Raw genomic sequence first — 16,790 nt, 5'->3', positions numbered from 1 at the left:
CTGACATTTTGGTCAGCAAGTTCAGCAGCTCAGCAGTTTAACCTGATGCACCACTGGGGGCTCCAGAAATTTGGAGTACTTTATACCTAATTCTCATAGTATAGATAATTAGGAATTAAAAATTAAAAATTGCATGCACCAGAGGAATTCAATTTTGTGTTTTGGTGGGCAGCTTTCTTTGACAGTCATTTTTTCTGTCAACTACCTTCATGGAATTAATTAGAAGCATGTTAGAAATTATCCTGTAAAACCTAGTGCAACACTGCAGCGCAGTTATGTAATCACAATAAAAAGTAATTGGCTAAAGACAAAAACCATACCAGAAGACCAACTCTCTATGGTTGGTTACTTCAGAAACTCACAGGAATCTTTATTTCATTTGTTTCTCACAGCCCAGCAGAAGTTTTCTTGTGGCATGGACTTTGGGAATTACTAGGGTAATGATATGCAAGTGAATAATTAATAAATGAATGTCAATTAAAATTGCTTAAAACTGAAGTCATGATTAAAATGTCTAACACAGTGGTTCTCAATCTGTTGGTCCCCAGATGTTTTGGCCTTCAATTCCCAGAAATCCTAATAGCTGGTAAACTGGCTAGGATTTCTGTGAATTGTAGACCAAAACACCTGGGGACCCACAGATTGAGAACCACTAGTCTAACAAGTCAAGATGGTTCATGAAGAGTCTCTTTGAAACCAAGGCAAGTCATATAAGCAAACCTTCTAAGTCAATTGTATTTTAAACATTAAGGGCCATGGATCCAGATTCGGGGCTCTTTACTCTACACCAGTGGTTCTCAACCTGGGGTCCCCAGATGTTTTTGGCCTTCAACTCCCAGAAATCCTAACAGCTGGTAAACTGGCTGGGATTTCTGGAAGTTGTAGGCCAAAAACACTGGGGGGCCCAGGATGAGAACCACTGCTCTACACAATGATGACACTATGATATCACTTTAACTGTATTGGCTACATCTTATTGAATCTTGGGATTTTCTGTTTAGTGTAGAGCGTTTATAATTTTTACAGAATTCCCTATGATGTTACATAGCAGTTAGTTAACATGGAAGCACAATGTCATAATTGCATAGAATGCCAGACACCACAGTCTTACTTTAAAAAGAGTCATTAAAATTAGTGGAGCTCAAGGGTTTCACCAATTTCAATGTCTCTGCTTTGCATCCAAATCTCAGTTTGTGAGTTAAAAATGCAGTGAGGGAGCAAGCAAGCCAGAGTCTACAAAAAGTCTATGCCACTATTATCATAAACATTGACAAGGCAAAGCTTTGGCCAGATATTATTATTTCTTTCACTTTTGATGTGTGTATATCATTACCCTATAACTGTACTGTAATAAATTGAAGCTATTTTCTTCATGTTATGTCAGATGATAACAGGACAGCATAAGTCATAAATAAAATGGCATGCTAACAGTACACAGATCTCTCGCTAAATATAAAGAAATACAGATAAAAATAAACATTAGTTAGAATAGTTCCAAACCACTTACCAAGAAATGCAATATTGCATGATTAGGTCCATATTAGGAGCCCCCGGTGGTGCAATGGGTTAAACCACTGAGCTGCTGAACTTGCTGACAGAAAGGTCGGTGCTTTGAATCCAGGGAGCAGGATGACCTTCCAATGTTAGCCCCAGCTTCTGCCAACCTAGCAGTTTGAAAACATGCAAATGTGAGTAGATCAATAGATACCATTCCAGCAGAAAGGTAATGGCACTCCATGCAGTCATGCCAGCTACATGACCTTGGAAGAGTCTATGGACAACGCCAGCTCTTCGGCTTAGAAATGGAGATGAGCACCAATCCCCAGAATCAGACACAACTAGACTTAATGTCAAGGGAAAAGCCTTACCTTTACCTAGGTATTACTCGATGTCCAATACTTGATATAGTGTTCAAGAACTAAATAATTCATGCAGCTACTCAGATGGCTTGGTGTTAATGTAAATAGGGCAAAAAAAGAAATTTCTTTAAATGGATTTTTTCCAGTTGCATGCTATATATAGCTTTGCTTCCCAGAAGTCAAAGCTTCAAAAATTATTCTTCTGAGGCTTTATCAGACACACTGAGATTCAATGCTACAGCCTTGCATCATAGCATGGAATACTTTTGGGCGTCCAGCAGGCAACTTTTGAATTATTTTCTTTATGGCAAAATACAGTCTCTTAAGAGGTTTTGAACAGTTGGGTCTGAATAAATAAAAACAGGCAGAATAAATTAAAAGACAAAAATATTTGAATTTCATTTGTAGTTGAAAAAGAATAACATGTCTCTATAGAGCCTGCCTTAAGTTTCCGTCTGCTCTGACAGATTGGATTTTGTTCTAAGCTATTTGACTATATCACTGACTTCATAACATGGCCCCGAGACAAAATAACATAATCTCACTGTCTCCCTAACAGAAAGTATAGAATAGGCCATATGACAATCACTTCTGAACCCTCCATCTTGAGACCATGTCAAAGGAGAGAAAATAGTAAGGAGTGTAAGTGGAATGCATGATTACAGAATAGATTTACATATACTTTGTAATTGTAAGTCTTGCTAGCACTCATCAGAGGCATTTTTCTACGTGCATGTAAAGATGGATTGTGGACTCAGTTGTACAGTTGCAGTCAACAAGCAACGGGATTGAACTTTCTCAACACTTCCTCTTAAAAAAGGCCCTGATGCTTAAGTGAACTCCAATTCCTTGCTCTCTTGTCACCCTAAGAGTTTAGTGAACAAAAGTCACAAAATTGATGATGTCATTAACACAGCCTTGTTGAAAAATCCAAATTAACAGGGTTCAGGATCAACATTTCCAAAAGTGATTCTACACCCAAAGTGTATCCTAAAGACCAATTGACCACTCACAGTGCATAATTATAGCAATTTGGCACAACTTTAACTGCTATGGTTCCATCTAATAGAATCCTGGGACTTATAATTTGTAATCTGTAAATCCTATACATCCTAGAATTCCATATTACTGAGTTACGGCCATCAATGTAGTGTCAAGCTACTATCATTCTGCAGTGAGGACATAGCCTAAGTCTCCTTCTTGCCATTCTCAATGTATTGGCTTGCTGAGCAACAAAGGCAGCCAGAGGGTGAGAGCTCTTTTTCAGAACGTCTGCCTGGGTCCAGCCTCACCAAACATACAGGGTGTGGCCCCCACAGCTGTGCAGTCTCACCTGAAGCCAGCAGCAGATAAAAACGCCTTCACTGGCCCTTTGTCGCACTTTGTCTTGCAGATGTGCAATTTTTCTTTAGAGACTAACAATCGCCTTTGTTTTTGGGTTCAGGGAGTTTTACCATCACCTTTGCAAGGGGTTTTTTTTTTGGGCGGGGTTGCATCTTGGAGGGTCTTTTTGGGTTCAGGGTGAGTTGGGCTATTTGAGTTTGGGTCTAGGTTGGGGTGGGTTGGGCAAGACCTGTGGACTAGACAAGCTTGAGACTCTGGGTTCATGTGCAATCCACCTATGTTAAGCCAGTCAATAAGATCTTGGCACTCTAGGACTTTTACCAACATGGATAGAGACACCTCACCATCATGAGACAAAACACCCCCATCTACTTCCTCAAGGACCTCATATCACAGTTTACCCCCCCCCCCCATGAAGACCTGGACTGGGCCTGAACAGTATCTAGGGGTGTCCTTATTTGTGATGATCTGGGAATCTTTGGGAGGGCATAAAGACTGGGGCTAGAATTATGGAGAGGGAATTGGGAATCATGTAGGGGAGGGGAATGGTAACCAAACCTTTTTAACTTGGTCCTTTTAAACTTGTGGAATTGTACAATATAAACATTCTAATTCAGCCAGCACTTTAAACACTCTGATATTACATCTGCCCTGTTAGCTTGCCACAAACTGCCTTTTTATGTTTAATGTTTTAACTGTTTACTAATATTAAATCTATTAGTAAACATGTCCTAAACGTTTAATTTATATATTTAAATTTCTATTTTTGTTATTTTTGATTTGTTCTATAAGTACACCTGATGTTGTTGATTTTATTGTTTATGATTTGATCTGTTTATGTTTTCACATGTATGGTTGGCATTGAATTTTGCCATTATGTTGTAAACCGCTTTGAGTCCCCCCAGGGGTGAGAAAAGCGGTAAATAAATGCAGTAAATAAATAAATAAATAAATAAATTGGAGTTAATAGTCAATGACTGGAAACTCTTGGTAACATATGCTGGTTGTATGTACACATAAAGAAATATATAGTAACTCCTTGTGTCACATCCTTCCCCAGATGTGATGGAGAAGTGTCACTTCTGGTGAGGTGGGGCGCGAGGCACCACGGCCAGCTTGCTGCCCTGCCAATTCACCACAGAAGCTGGCAAATTGCTCCGGAGGACTTCATCAATGTGATAAGGTCCTTAGTGTGACTAGACAGAATTATGTGGATAAAATATTCAAAAAAATCAAGGCCTTCTACAGATGGCCAGAGCATGCATAAGGAACACCAGGAATAAAATTTTGAATTGTTTTTTTATTGCAGTTAATAGATTTTATTTATTTGATTGATTGATTATTAAATCTATATGCTGCCTTTCTCCCAGAGTGAGATCCAATGCAGAGTTTGGTTCCAAAAAGTAAGTTTTCCTGACTCTGGATTTCCTAAGATTTATATAAACTAATATAAACCTTAGTTTATATAAATTACATCCAAGGTTCTTTTTCAGAACAACTGATTTTAGTACGAAGGGTTGGATGGAAAAGCTCCAGGTCAGAGAGGGGAGAGTTGTTATTCTTAAACACACAATGCAGTGGTTCTCAACCAGGGGTCCCCAGATGCTTTTGGCCTATAACTCCCAGAAATCCCAGCCAGTTTACCGGCTGTTAGGATTTCTGGGAGTTGAAGGCCAAAAACATCTGGGGACCCCAGGTTGAGAACCACTGTCCTAATGGAAGTGATCCTTTTCAGACATTCACATCTGTATCATTTGCTAAAGTAAAAATAGAAATGACAACAATGTTTATATCAGGGTTGTTGTATGTCTTTCGGGCTGTGTGGCCATGTTCCAGAAGCATTCTCTCCTGACGTTTTGCCCACATCTATGGCAGGCATCCTCAGAGGTTGTGAGGTATGGAGAAAACCATACCTCTTTTTTTCTCCATACCTTTTCTCCATACCTCACAACCTCTGAGGATGCCTGCCATAGATGTGGGCGAAACGTCAGGAGAGAATGCTTCTGGAACATGGCCACACAGCCCGAAAGACATACAACAACCCTGTGATCCCGGCCATGAAAGCCTTCGACAACACAATGTTTATATCCTTTGTCACATAAAGGCCACAATCAGAGAAAGTCCATCTATTCTCTCAGCATCATCCCGTCATTTTAGATGATACTTTGGAGGATGAATAGCATGATTTGAAGCATACTTAAGTAATTACTTATTGTTATGGCATTTAGAACAAATTCATCTCCTTTCATTAAAAAGGCATCTTTCATTCAGGGAAGTGGCTTTGTATACAAAATATTGCCTGTTTAAAATTTAACTGTTCCTATAAAGAGACAACACAATGCCTAAAATCTAAGCTCAATAAAATATTTCATCTTTAAATAGGTTGAGGAGGAAAACTCAATAGATAATGAATTGTAAAGGCTCAGTGACTTTAGTGTTCATATTTCGTTATCTCCATATATTCTCCTTTTGCCTTTGAATGCCCTTCTTTCTTTAAAGCTACTTTATTAATTTTTATGTTATTATTTTGCTTTGGTTCAAATCAGGCCTCATAGTACAAAAGAGCCTTCCCATCAAGACAGGTGATTTCTGCAAGAGTTAGCAGTGGGATGTCAGCATCAGCACAATGATTTGGCTGCTGAAGGATTCAGCATGTGAAGCATTCTCAGATAACTCTGGTTGGTTCCAGAACAATGAGAAAGAAGGTGATAATGGAGCCTAGGGGTTTTGAGAAAGACAAAGAGAAGAGATAGAATGGAGTAAAAACCATGAAGAGCACCCTCACTGTTGCGCCCATCAGTTAGGGTTCTAAATATGCAAACCCCTTTCTACGGAAGCTTTGCCCTCTAGTTAAGGAGAATACCCAAAACAAACTGTCTCTTTTACAGATAAAAGCTTTATATAAAGGTATTTACAAATACAGCAGAGTCCTTGGATCTTTCAGCTGCTTTCACACGATGACTAGTAAACAATAAAGTCCTTATCTTCAGCAAGATGCCACAGTCTTGTTCTTCAGACATTGCAGCAACAATACACCTCCAGCAACCCCAACTTGGACAAATCAGCTCCAGCAACTCCAGCTCAGCATTCAAACTCTCGCCAACCTCAAGCCTCAAACCTCCAACCTCAGGTTCCAACTTCCAACCTCAACCTTCAACCTTGAGTAACATAATGTACTTAGTCTCTATTAGTAGTACTCCATCTCTAGCAGGTGCCTTGATTGTTTCTGGCCATACAGTGATTGGTCATGATCCTTACAATCACTTACCCATTTTCACTTAAGAAATGATATAAAACTGACACTCACAACCTTGGAGAGATAGAACACAAGAATCCCAGAGCAGAACACCAAAGCAATTAGCCTGCATCAACATTTTGGGATTACATTCCACATTGGAGAAGGGTACCATTCTCATCTGTCCCAGACATGAGCTGTAATTTAATCTCATTATGAATCCTGCCTTTTAGGGAGTGTTCAGTTGCATTTTGGGGAACATAGATAAGAATGGAAAGGAGGGGAAAGGAAAACAGCAGATATGGAAATACAGTATAGGTTGGACTTGGGGCAGCAAGCTGCCAGGGTTTCTTATGCATGTTGTGATGGTTGTGAGGGCTCAGCCTTGGAGAACTTTCTATTGATTAAAATATAGCGGCATTTTTCACTTAATGTACTAAGCTTTAGAGCAATTTGCCAATATGGCACTTTTCAATTATACACAGTGCCATTTTGTTACCTGTTGGTGGTTTTTGATACTTTTGGGGTTTTCTTGCTTTAAAATAGAGCCAGAATGGTTCAATGGTTTGACTATTGGTCAAGAATTCTCAAAGGGCAGCATTTGAATCAAGATAAAGATAGTGGAAAATCCCCTCTGAATAAATCATGCCAAGAAAACCTTATTATAATGACCCAATAAGTCAGAGTTACCTTGAAGACACAAAACCCCCACAAAATTTTATACATGACTCCAAAAATCTCTTCTATTGAGCTTTTTATACATTGAGTAAATAAACAACTAAAACCATAGTACTCTTGTAGACATCCTGTGGCCAGCTGTTTTCCAACATAAAGATACAAAGATACTGTGCACTACAAAGAATGTTTTTCCAGTCTTACTCATGGTAGCTGTGTTGCGCCATAATCTAAACAAACATTAGAAGAATGAGGATAATCAGAATGTGATCTGGATGGAGGAATAGATTATTCATGGTTTTTAAAGCTCCAAAATGAAAAATAACTTTCCAGAACAGAAATCGTGAGGAGTCAAAAGAGAAAAGAGAAACTTCAACATCTGTTGCCTCAAAGACCCATGATATTCCTGATTAGGTAGTTAAAGAAAGATTAATGAGCAACTGAAATAAATTGGAGATATTGAATAGCCATAAAATCCCACATCGTTTGGGGAGCTTATTTGGAAAAAACTGTAGATTACTCTATCTTCTTATTTGAATTCAGCCATTGCTATCAAATCTGATAAAACAAGATGATTGCCACCTGCAATACATGCCTCAGGAAATTATGCTTGGTTAATAAATGCAGACATAAAAAGGAAAGGAAGCATAGTCTTGGGATAGCCCACAATGGGAAATTATCAATATTGTGAGAATTATTCTTAATTGAAGACCATGGCCAAATTTGAGGAAGTAAGGAAAATGATTCCAGGTAAGATAAATGTACTTCAGTTGTATGAGACATTTGGAGCTCAGCATTCAGCAGTTTCATATTCCTGGAGAAGACTTCACATATGGCAATCACTGTCATGCCCAAGGCTGTGTGCCGCAAATTTTATGAACACACCATGCCTGATGAAGAGCAGGTGTTCACATTTTTATTGAACGGCATGATGCACCATAAATGGTGAAACAAAGAACCAAAGGATATTTTCAAAAGTACGCATGGCTGGAGAACTCCCAAACAAAATGCAGACTCGGCCAAATCCAAGAAATTCCTCTGTTCTCCCTGAAATCCCAAATGAGCCATGTCTGACAGTCTGATAGGTAAACACAAGTCGGTAAGCATGCTTATGGTAGTACAAAGCCATGTACAGGCAGACCTTGAGTTACAAACATCTGACTTACAAATGGCTTATAGAATGAGGGTGAGACAACAGGAAGTGAGAGAAATCTAACCCTAGGAAGGGAGATTCACTCCTGAAAGAGTTATAAAAAGAAAAGGTGTCTCAACTGAAGCTTTATCAGCAATCCTTTTTTCCACAAGAAGCCATATTTTTCAAAATCAAATTATCACAGGAAGAGAAAGTGAACTGAAATCTTCTGAACAGTGACACAAACAGCAAAACAAACATCATCCTTCCATATGCTAAAAGATTATATATATCTCGCTGGAGTTACACTTACAAATAATATAATCTTAGAGTTGGAAGAGACCTCATGGGCCATCCAGTCCAACCCCCTGCCAAGAAGCAGGAAATCACATCCAAAGCATCCCCAACTGTTGTGACTGCGCCTTCGGGGATTATGGTTGATGGTGATGGGATTCGAAGAGGAAGAAAAAACCCTCGTGATGAGGGTTCACTGGAGGAGTTGCGCAGGAAGCGACTTAGAGAGCTTAATGGGGGATCTTCTGAGGAAGATTCAGATGGGGAGTTTGGGGAAATGGATGCTGAGGAACAGGTGGTGGCTGGGGAAGTGGGCACTGAATGGGCACAGCCACCGGAGATGTCTGGGGATTTGGGGCCTATGGATACTGCTGAACCTGGGGTTTCTGCAGGAGCAGATCCCACTTGGGATGCTTGGAGAAGGGAGGATGGTTCTTTAAGTGTTCATGGAGCTAAGTGTGGGCAGGATGATTGGGACTCCGACAAACTGTTAGGCACTCCTGATCCATGAGCCCTAGCTGTGTGGAGTTCGGACTCTGAGTAGATTTGGGACACCTGGTGTTTGGGTGTGAGTGTTTGGTCACCCAAGAGGAAGGGGAATAAAATGGGAATGTTTGGCCACTGCACTTTGCGTGTGGCAAGGTGTTGCTGAGGTGCCATTGGGATCTCTGTGCTTTCGTGAAGACTGGACTTGGACTGTGATTCGGATGTAAGTTATCTGGGAGTGCTCGGCAGCGGAGGGATGGAATGTGTGGGTTTCCCTGGACTGCACTCTGATTACTAGGCTTGATCGATCCACGAAAAATTTGATTCTAAACTCGTTTCAAAACTAGAGGGGGGCAGCTTTTCGTTTCTGATGGTATTTCCGAATTTGGCCCCCCAAAAAATTCGAAATTAACAAAAATTCGTTATTTTCTAAATTAATTCGTTAATGGCGGACGCGCATGCGCAGTGGCCAAAAACAGCACAGAGGGAGAGGACTTTACAGGACTCTCCCACCCTCATTTTTTGAGTGATCTTCTTCCAACTTGGTACAGTGGTAGAACACATTTAACACTGATAGCTCACCAAAATTTGGAACGTTTCCCTTATCCTCTGATTTTTGGCGAATTTTCATAGCTTTTATAATAAACCATTTTTTAATAATTGCAGAAATCTGTTCCTGGTTTGAAAGTCTTATTTCCTGTTAAATTGGGTTGTCTTTACTGTGAAAGTCATTGTTCTACTTCAGAAACTTTGTTTTTGTAGCTGAAACTTTGTTAAATTGGTGTGTGTGTGATATATACTGTGTATATATATAATATATATATAGTCCCTGCATAATGTGTGTGTGTGTGTGTGTGTGTGTATAGGTAAAGGTAAAGGTATCCCTTGACGTTAAGTTCAGTCATGTCTGACTCTGGGGGTTGGTGCTCATCTCCATTTCTAAGCCCAAGAGCCAGTGTTGTCCATAGACACCTCCAAGGTCATGTGGCCGGCATGACTACATGGAGTGCCATTACCTTCCCGCCACAGCGGTACCTATTGATCTACTCACATTGGCATGTTTTCAAGCTGCTAGGTTGGCAGAAGCTGGAGCTAACAGCGGGCACTCACTCTGCTCCCGGGATTTGAACCTGGGACCTTTCGGTCTGCAAGTTCAGCAGCTCAGTGCTTTAACACACTTCGCCATCGGGGCTCATGTATATATAATATACATACACATACACACAATGTGGAGAATATGTGGAAAGGTAGATAGATAAGTTGGGAGCCACAGCGAAGGCACCTTCCTGGGAGCAAGGTCTAATAATAATAATAATAATAATAATAATAATAATAATAATAATAATAAAATCCCTTACAATATCCAAGATGGCTCACTGCTACAGAATCTTGGGAGGTTTAGTTTGATATGGTACCATTATTGGCAGAGAAAGCTAAGCTGTAGGAGTTGAAATCCAATCATTTATCCTCCCTATAGAATCAATTTTATATGCATTTTTAGCTACAGAAAAGCTAAAATCAGGACAGTAAAAGAACAACACCCAGAAAATGGGAATTCCAGACAGGAAACAATCAGGGCCAGCTAATACCTCCCAACAAAGGATTCCCCCAGGTAGGAAGCAGCCAGGCTTTGAAGCTGCAAGGCTATTCAATGCTAATCAAGGTGACCAATTGCAACATTCACACTTGCCTCCCACAGACAAGAGTTCTTTCTCCCACCCTGGACCTTCCACAGATATATAAACCCCACTTGCCTAGCTTCGCACAGACGTCAAAACCTCTGAGTATCAGGCCTGAGCTGAGGCGAGGCGGCGGCGGCCATTTCCCCCCTCCGTCTTCCTCCTCCTCCTCGGCCTCCTTCCCCCTCGCCCCCTCCCATTGGCTGAGCCCGTGATGCCCCTTTTGCTGCGGGGCAAAAGGAAAGGGCCTGAATGGTGGGAGTTTGGGTGATTTGAAAAAGCTTTTTTTTCCTAACGAAAAAAACGACGACATAACGAAAAACGGCCTCTCGCTATTCGAAACCGCGATATCCAGACGTGTGGACAACCAATGCTTCAAAATTGCTTCAAAACAAACGAAAATAACGAATTAATAACGGTTAACGGGGGAAACGAATTATTTGAGCAAGCCTACTGATTACTATTTCTAACTGCTGATACCATCGTTGCTTGGCTCTTTGTGCCTTTTCGTGGACCTGGTTTGGATGACTGCACCCTCTTCGGACTCTATGTTTATAAACACCCTCTGTGTTTATGTTACTTTTGGCTTATCTTCTGAATAAACTCTGTTTTGTTTGTTAACTGGCGTCTGACTCTTGACACCAACAGATGCTTAAAACAGCCTCTGCTTAAAAACCTCCAAAGAAGGAGCCTCCACTACATTCTATGGCAGAGTTCCACTGCCGAACAGCTCTCACAGTGAGGAAGTTCTTCCTAATGTTTGAGTGGAATCCCTTTTCCTGTAGTTTAAAGCCATTGTTCTGTGTTCTAGTCTCCACGGCAGCAAAAAAACAAGCTTGCTCCCTCCTCCCAGGACAGAACCCTGTGGTACTCCACTTGTCACTTCTTTCTAGGATGAAGAAGATGTATTGGTGAGACCCTTTGGGTTAGTTCACTTAGCCAAATATACCTGTTCCAATTTACAAACAAATTCAACTTAAAAACAAACTTACAGAACCTATCTTATTCGAAACTTGGGGACTGCCTCTATTTGCATTGCCATTCAGCAGAGTGTCAGGATCCAGGGCTCTGCCGGTATGTAGGCAGAGATTAACCAAGAGAAACACCCTGCTTGTGTCAACTATTTTACTTAAAGCAGCATTCACTCAATTGGCTGTTTCAAGGTTCTAGTTAAAAACATAGAGCTAGCACACAGCCGCAGATACAAAGCAAAGGCTTATAAAAAGGAGCATACTACAAACACCAGTTCAAGAGCAAGAGTACATCATAGTCAAGGTTGCAATTTGAGAGTCACATGCTAAGGATTCACTGATTAATGTCCAAGATTCAAGAGACCAAAGCATAGTCAAAGCATTGGTCAAGCCAGAGAGTCCAGAATTCAAGGCTGATCCAGTGCATCAAAGTTCAAAACAAGATACAAGAGCAACAGGGTTCACCAACAAGATGCTCACTAGGGTTCAAGGTTCTTCAAGGTTCCAAGAGTTCACAAGACCGATCAGGATACCACAATCCACACAGCCTGGGGAAAAACCCACCATCACCCCCTCCCCCACCCAAAGGTCTCTAGCTGCATTCTACCTCTGCAGGCTTCTGTCCTTAACCACTGCTGCCTGTAAGTTCTTATATACAGATTACTCTGCCATTTAGAACCAGGAGGAAATTTAACCCTTCCATCCCTTCTGAAGCATCACAACCCTGCTAGACATGACCTATTTATCCATCACCACACTGCCAAGCATTCTGTATACTAATCATCACCACTTGGTAGGCATGCCACTATACCCACCTAACATTAATTGTGGGATATGACACTGAGTTACATTTCCCTTCCCATGCCTGACACCTTAAAGGATTGTTGTCAGTCAGTTAAGACAGTATCAGACAAAATATACCAATGTATGATTCAGTATAAGGTAGTCTCATATGTCTGTGACATACCACTTTACATACTGTATGTGTGTTTAAAGTACATGCACATCTATTAACACTATTGTTAGAAAACAATTTAGTGGCAACTGAAAGTGAAAAAAAGAAACAAAGGAAAAGATGATAGAGAGAAATACAAGGGTTGAATGAAAAGTAATGCCTCCACCTTCGTTACTTGGGTTAGGATAGGAATATTTTAATAACTCAAATGCAGAAATAATCCTTAGAATATGCTCCTCAACTACCACTATTCACTTTTCCACATAATCACCAGACAATTGGATACATTTCTGCCAACGATGAACAAGTTTTCTGAAGCTGTCACGGAAGAAGTCGACACTCTGTTTCTGCAACCAGCGTCTCACAGTACCCATTATGCACAGATTTTCCGATAGCCAAGCAAAGCAATAATGTGACCCATATGTTCTTGTGAAATGCTGATTATGCTTGAAATTTCTCTCTGAGTGATATGACGATCGTCCTGAATCAATCTGTCAACCTTTTGCTTGTGAAACTCGGTGGTTGCTGTCACAGGACATCCAACTCTTTGTTTGTCACGCAAGTCAGATGTTCCCACCTCAACATCTTTAAACTTACCCAACGACACACAGTACTCACATCAACACAATCACCATAAACAGCTTGCATTCTCTGATTAATCTCCTTTGGGGTGACGCCTTCTGCTGTCAAGTATTCAATGACTGCATGTTGCTTAAGTCGCATTGACTAACCGTCTGCGCAGGATTCCATACTTTGCACTTTAACAACACAACCATTCAATGCTAAGGCTTCCTGCCAAATGGAACTGTAGAGGAGAGTCTACAGAACAAGCCAGTACCTGCCTTATACCAGTACTGCCATCTGCTGAGGAATTACGAAGGTGGAGGCATTACTTTTCATTCAACCCTCGTATATGAAAAACAATCAGAAGACTTGAAGAATCATAACACATGCATTTATGCTTTCAAGGATTACACATATGTGTACTACAGTAAGCAGATACGTGTATCAAAGTGCAGTCAGCTATCCACATTGGCAAGTGTAACTTTCGTGGATTTGATTATGTTCTCTTTAGGCATCTCTAAGTCCTTTGGTGTGACTCTATGATCAACTTCCACTAGAAGTTAATCAGTGAGTTGTGCTGGAGGGCCTAGATCAGTAGTTCTCAACCTGTGGGTCCCCAGGTGTTTTGGCCTTCAACTCCCAGAAATCCTAGCCAGTTTACCAGCTGTTAGGATTTCTGGGATTTGAAGGCCAAAACATCTGGGGACCCACAGGTTGAGAACTACTGGCCTAGATATTCCTTGAGATAATGCTTCTGTATGTATTTCTTGTTCCTCATAATTTTTCCACTTTCTTAGGGGTCTCACACAACTATTAAACATGAATGCAGAAGGACTACAGTCAAGATCCAGGGACCAAATAATGACAATAGCACAGTAAGATATCATCTACAGAGTTCTATACCGGTTCCTTATCTTGGGTTTTCAACTGTGGCAGATTTCACTACATTGGTAGGTATTTGAGTACAGTCTCAGATACAAACTGTATGCATTCCAAGGGCCAGCCTAGATAAATATGGAGGTTTGTCACAACTAGGATGGCCATTGGTGAAAAATTGGCAACAGCAATTGTACATGACATTGTTGTGATTATATCAGGAAAAAACACTGATTTTCAAGCTAAGATAGACAGAGTTATACACGGATTCCTGCTCTATTTATATTGTCATCCATCTTGTCTGAAAGTTTCAGGATAGAAAAAGCAATACAGACTCAGGAAAAGGTCACGCTCCTGGTTATAATATTATCAGTACCCTTACACAATACTACTGTAGTATTGTGTTATGGTTGAGCCTTATGGCTCCGATACTGGGAGACGTGGTCGTAAGACTCCTCGGGAGTCAGACTCTCTTGAGGAGCGAGAAAGGAAACGGCTGCGGGACTTATTTGCAGAACCAACAGACGAAGACTCCTTTGAGGGTTTTACCGAGGGAATGGAGGAAGAGATGGTTAGTTCTGAGGAGGATGACATGGAATGGACTCGTGTGAGGGAGGATTTGGGTGTCACCGGCAATGATAGTGTGGGAGGCGACTGGCGGGTTGCAGGATCGGACCCGTGGACGAGCTGGAGGGATGGAACGGGATCCACAGCTGGGGATGCTGTGGGGCGTAGTCAAAGGTGTTTTAGCTCTGATGAGGATGATGATGATGAGGCACCTGGAATTAGGGTAACAGCTGATAGCGATGAGGAGTTGTGAACTGGCATAAAATGGGGTTTAGAATCCAGGGCTAATTGCGTTGGGCAAGGTAATCTGGACGAACGCTTGGGCTCTTGTTGGGAACTTCCTGAAGACGGGTGTGATTCGTTTGCTGAATACGTAAGTTACCAAGGACACTGGGCATAGACGGCGGGAGGAACTGTGTGGGTTTTTTCTGTGCAACTTGTGTTTAATCTTGATAGCTTGGACCTCCGTCGTCTTTTTGACGGACATTAATTGCCTACTCTGGATTGACGCTGGACTGACTGACTGACTACGACCTCGGACTATCCCTTCTGTGGCTATCGGTGGAACTGGTGAACTAAAGACGTCTGTACCTGGCTTTCGACCTTGGACCGGATTGGGACCCTGCTGACCGCTGCTACCCTGATTGATGTGTTTGGACCCGGAGTTCGTTCGTTGCACGGAGGAGTAACAACTTAGTTACTCAATCGTAGCTTTTGAGTAGCAGAGAGGAATCTGCAGCCAGTTATTTGTGTTTCATTGAATCTTTGTTTACCAACTTTTGTTTGTTTAAAGTGCCAGGCTGAAGTAAGCATTTTTGATTTAACCCGGATTAAACTCCTGTTTAATCCGGTTTATCTTTTGAACCGTTTTTTAGTATCTTTTCACATTGAAAGCAAGTGTTTGCCTAGCCCTTTGTTTTTTACGGGCATTTTTGGTTCTGTAACTTTAATAAACTGTGTTGAACCTTATTTGGTGGCGTTCTGTCTGTGACAGTTAGACACATAAACACACACTTTCTATTTTTAATAAACCATAGATCTCTGCACAATAAATTGGGGCTTGTAATTAATTGGGAAATTTTCTCTAAGGCCGTTACATGGAAACTAAAGTATGCATTCCTAGGGAAGCATAAAGAAATTAGTATGACAAGCAACTGTGGGCTAAAATTTTCCTGGCATACTAAAATCTCCATGCTTTAAATTCTATTGCAATCAGTGCTCTTGTACAGCATATTAACACACCGTATACTGTTGAAATGACACTTTTGAACAACTCAGGAGACCAATTAGAACTTTGATCAAATCTTAAATATGTAGAAGAACCCAAAAATGGAAGATAATGATGCTAGCATTCTGCTTATCAATGAATAAAAATTCCAATACAAACACCGTGTGTCCACAGGTAGGTCCAAAGTAGTGAAGTGTAGTAGTATAAGTTGTATATATATCCAGATAGACCTGTGTTGCCCAGGCAGCAAAATATAATAAAATCCAAAATACACATTAGGGTAATAGCATTTTGCACCTTTTGGTTGACTTAAGAAAGGTATCACCAAAATGTGTATTTCAGATTTTGTAGTAGGTGATCTCCTTCTAGGAAAGTGATATACTTCATTAACTGGAGCAAGTACTTCAGTATCTGACTTTTTTTTTTCAAGTAACCAATTTCAGGGTATTGAGAGTAAAAGAAGAGATAATAAGTTTGCAGAGAGACTTAGGGTAGAAAGAGAAAAAAGATGCAGGATTATTTTAAATTGCCAAGTGATGATAAATTGATGTAATTTGCAAAAAAAAACCCTGTTAATGTTAAATTATAGCAATTATATAAATAGCATTAAAGTGGTTCTTCAGAGGTGTTACATTTTCAAAATTATCTGACATGTTAAGAGACTATAGTTTATGCTACTATTATTGAGTACCTTGGTGGAAGAAAGGCAGGATCTGGGTATAATAAATACATAAATAAATTTTAATCTTGTGACTCTTTGTGGTACACTTTATGGTCATTAACAGCCAAATGTGATCCCAAAACCTGCCTTTTCAAGTCAAACATCCCATCCAGTGGGATTCTGAGGCACTGCAGATTATTGCAATATAAAATAAAGTCTGCAGTGCTTCCCTGATCATGGTACATTTTGAGAAAGGTAGTTGGA

At 40.6% G+C, this 16,790-nt stretch overlaps 1 long non-coding RNA gene across 1 annotated transcript in view; it reads left to right on the top strand.

Annotated features, from left to right (window-relative positions):
• The first annotated feature begins 13,901 nt into the window (after positions 1 to 13,901).
• Positions 13,902 to 16,790, top strand: part of LOC134299782 (uncharacterized) — a 28,667-nt gene continuing 25,778 nt past the window's right edge. The window contains exon 1 of the long non-coding RNA XR_010007040.1: positions 13,902 to 14,144. This is a non-coding gene — a long non-coding RNA (uncharacterized LOC134299782). The remainder of the gene's footprint in view (positions 14,145 to 16,790) is intronic.

The sequence above is a fragment of the Anolis carolinensis genome, chromosome 5 (genome assembly GCF_035594765.1).
Source record: "Anolis carolinensis isolate JA03-04 chromosome 5, rAnoCar3.1.pri, whole genome shotgun sequence".
NCBI lineage: Eukaryota > Metazoa > Chordata > Lepidosauria > Squamata > Dactyloidae > Anolis > Anolis carolinensis.
Note: the sequence above shows the minus strand (reverse complement) of the source record. Positions and strands in the feature narration are given on the sequence as shown.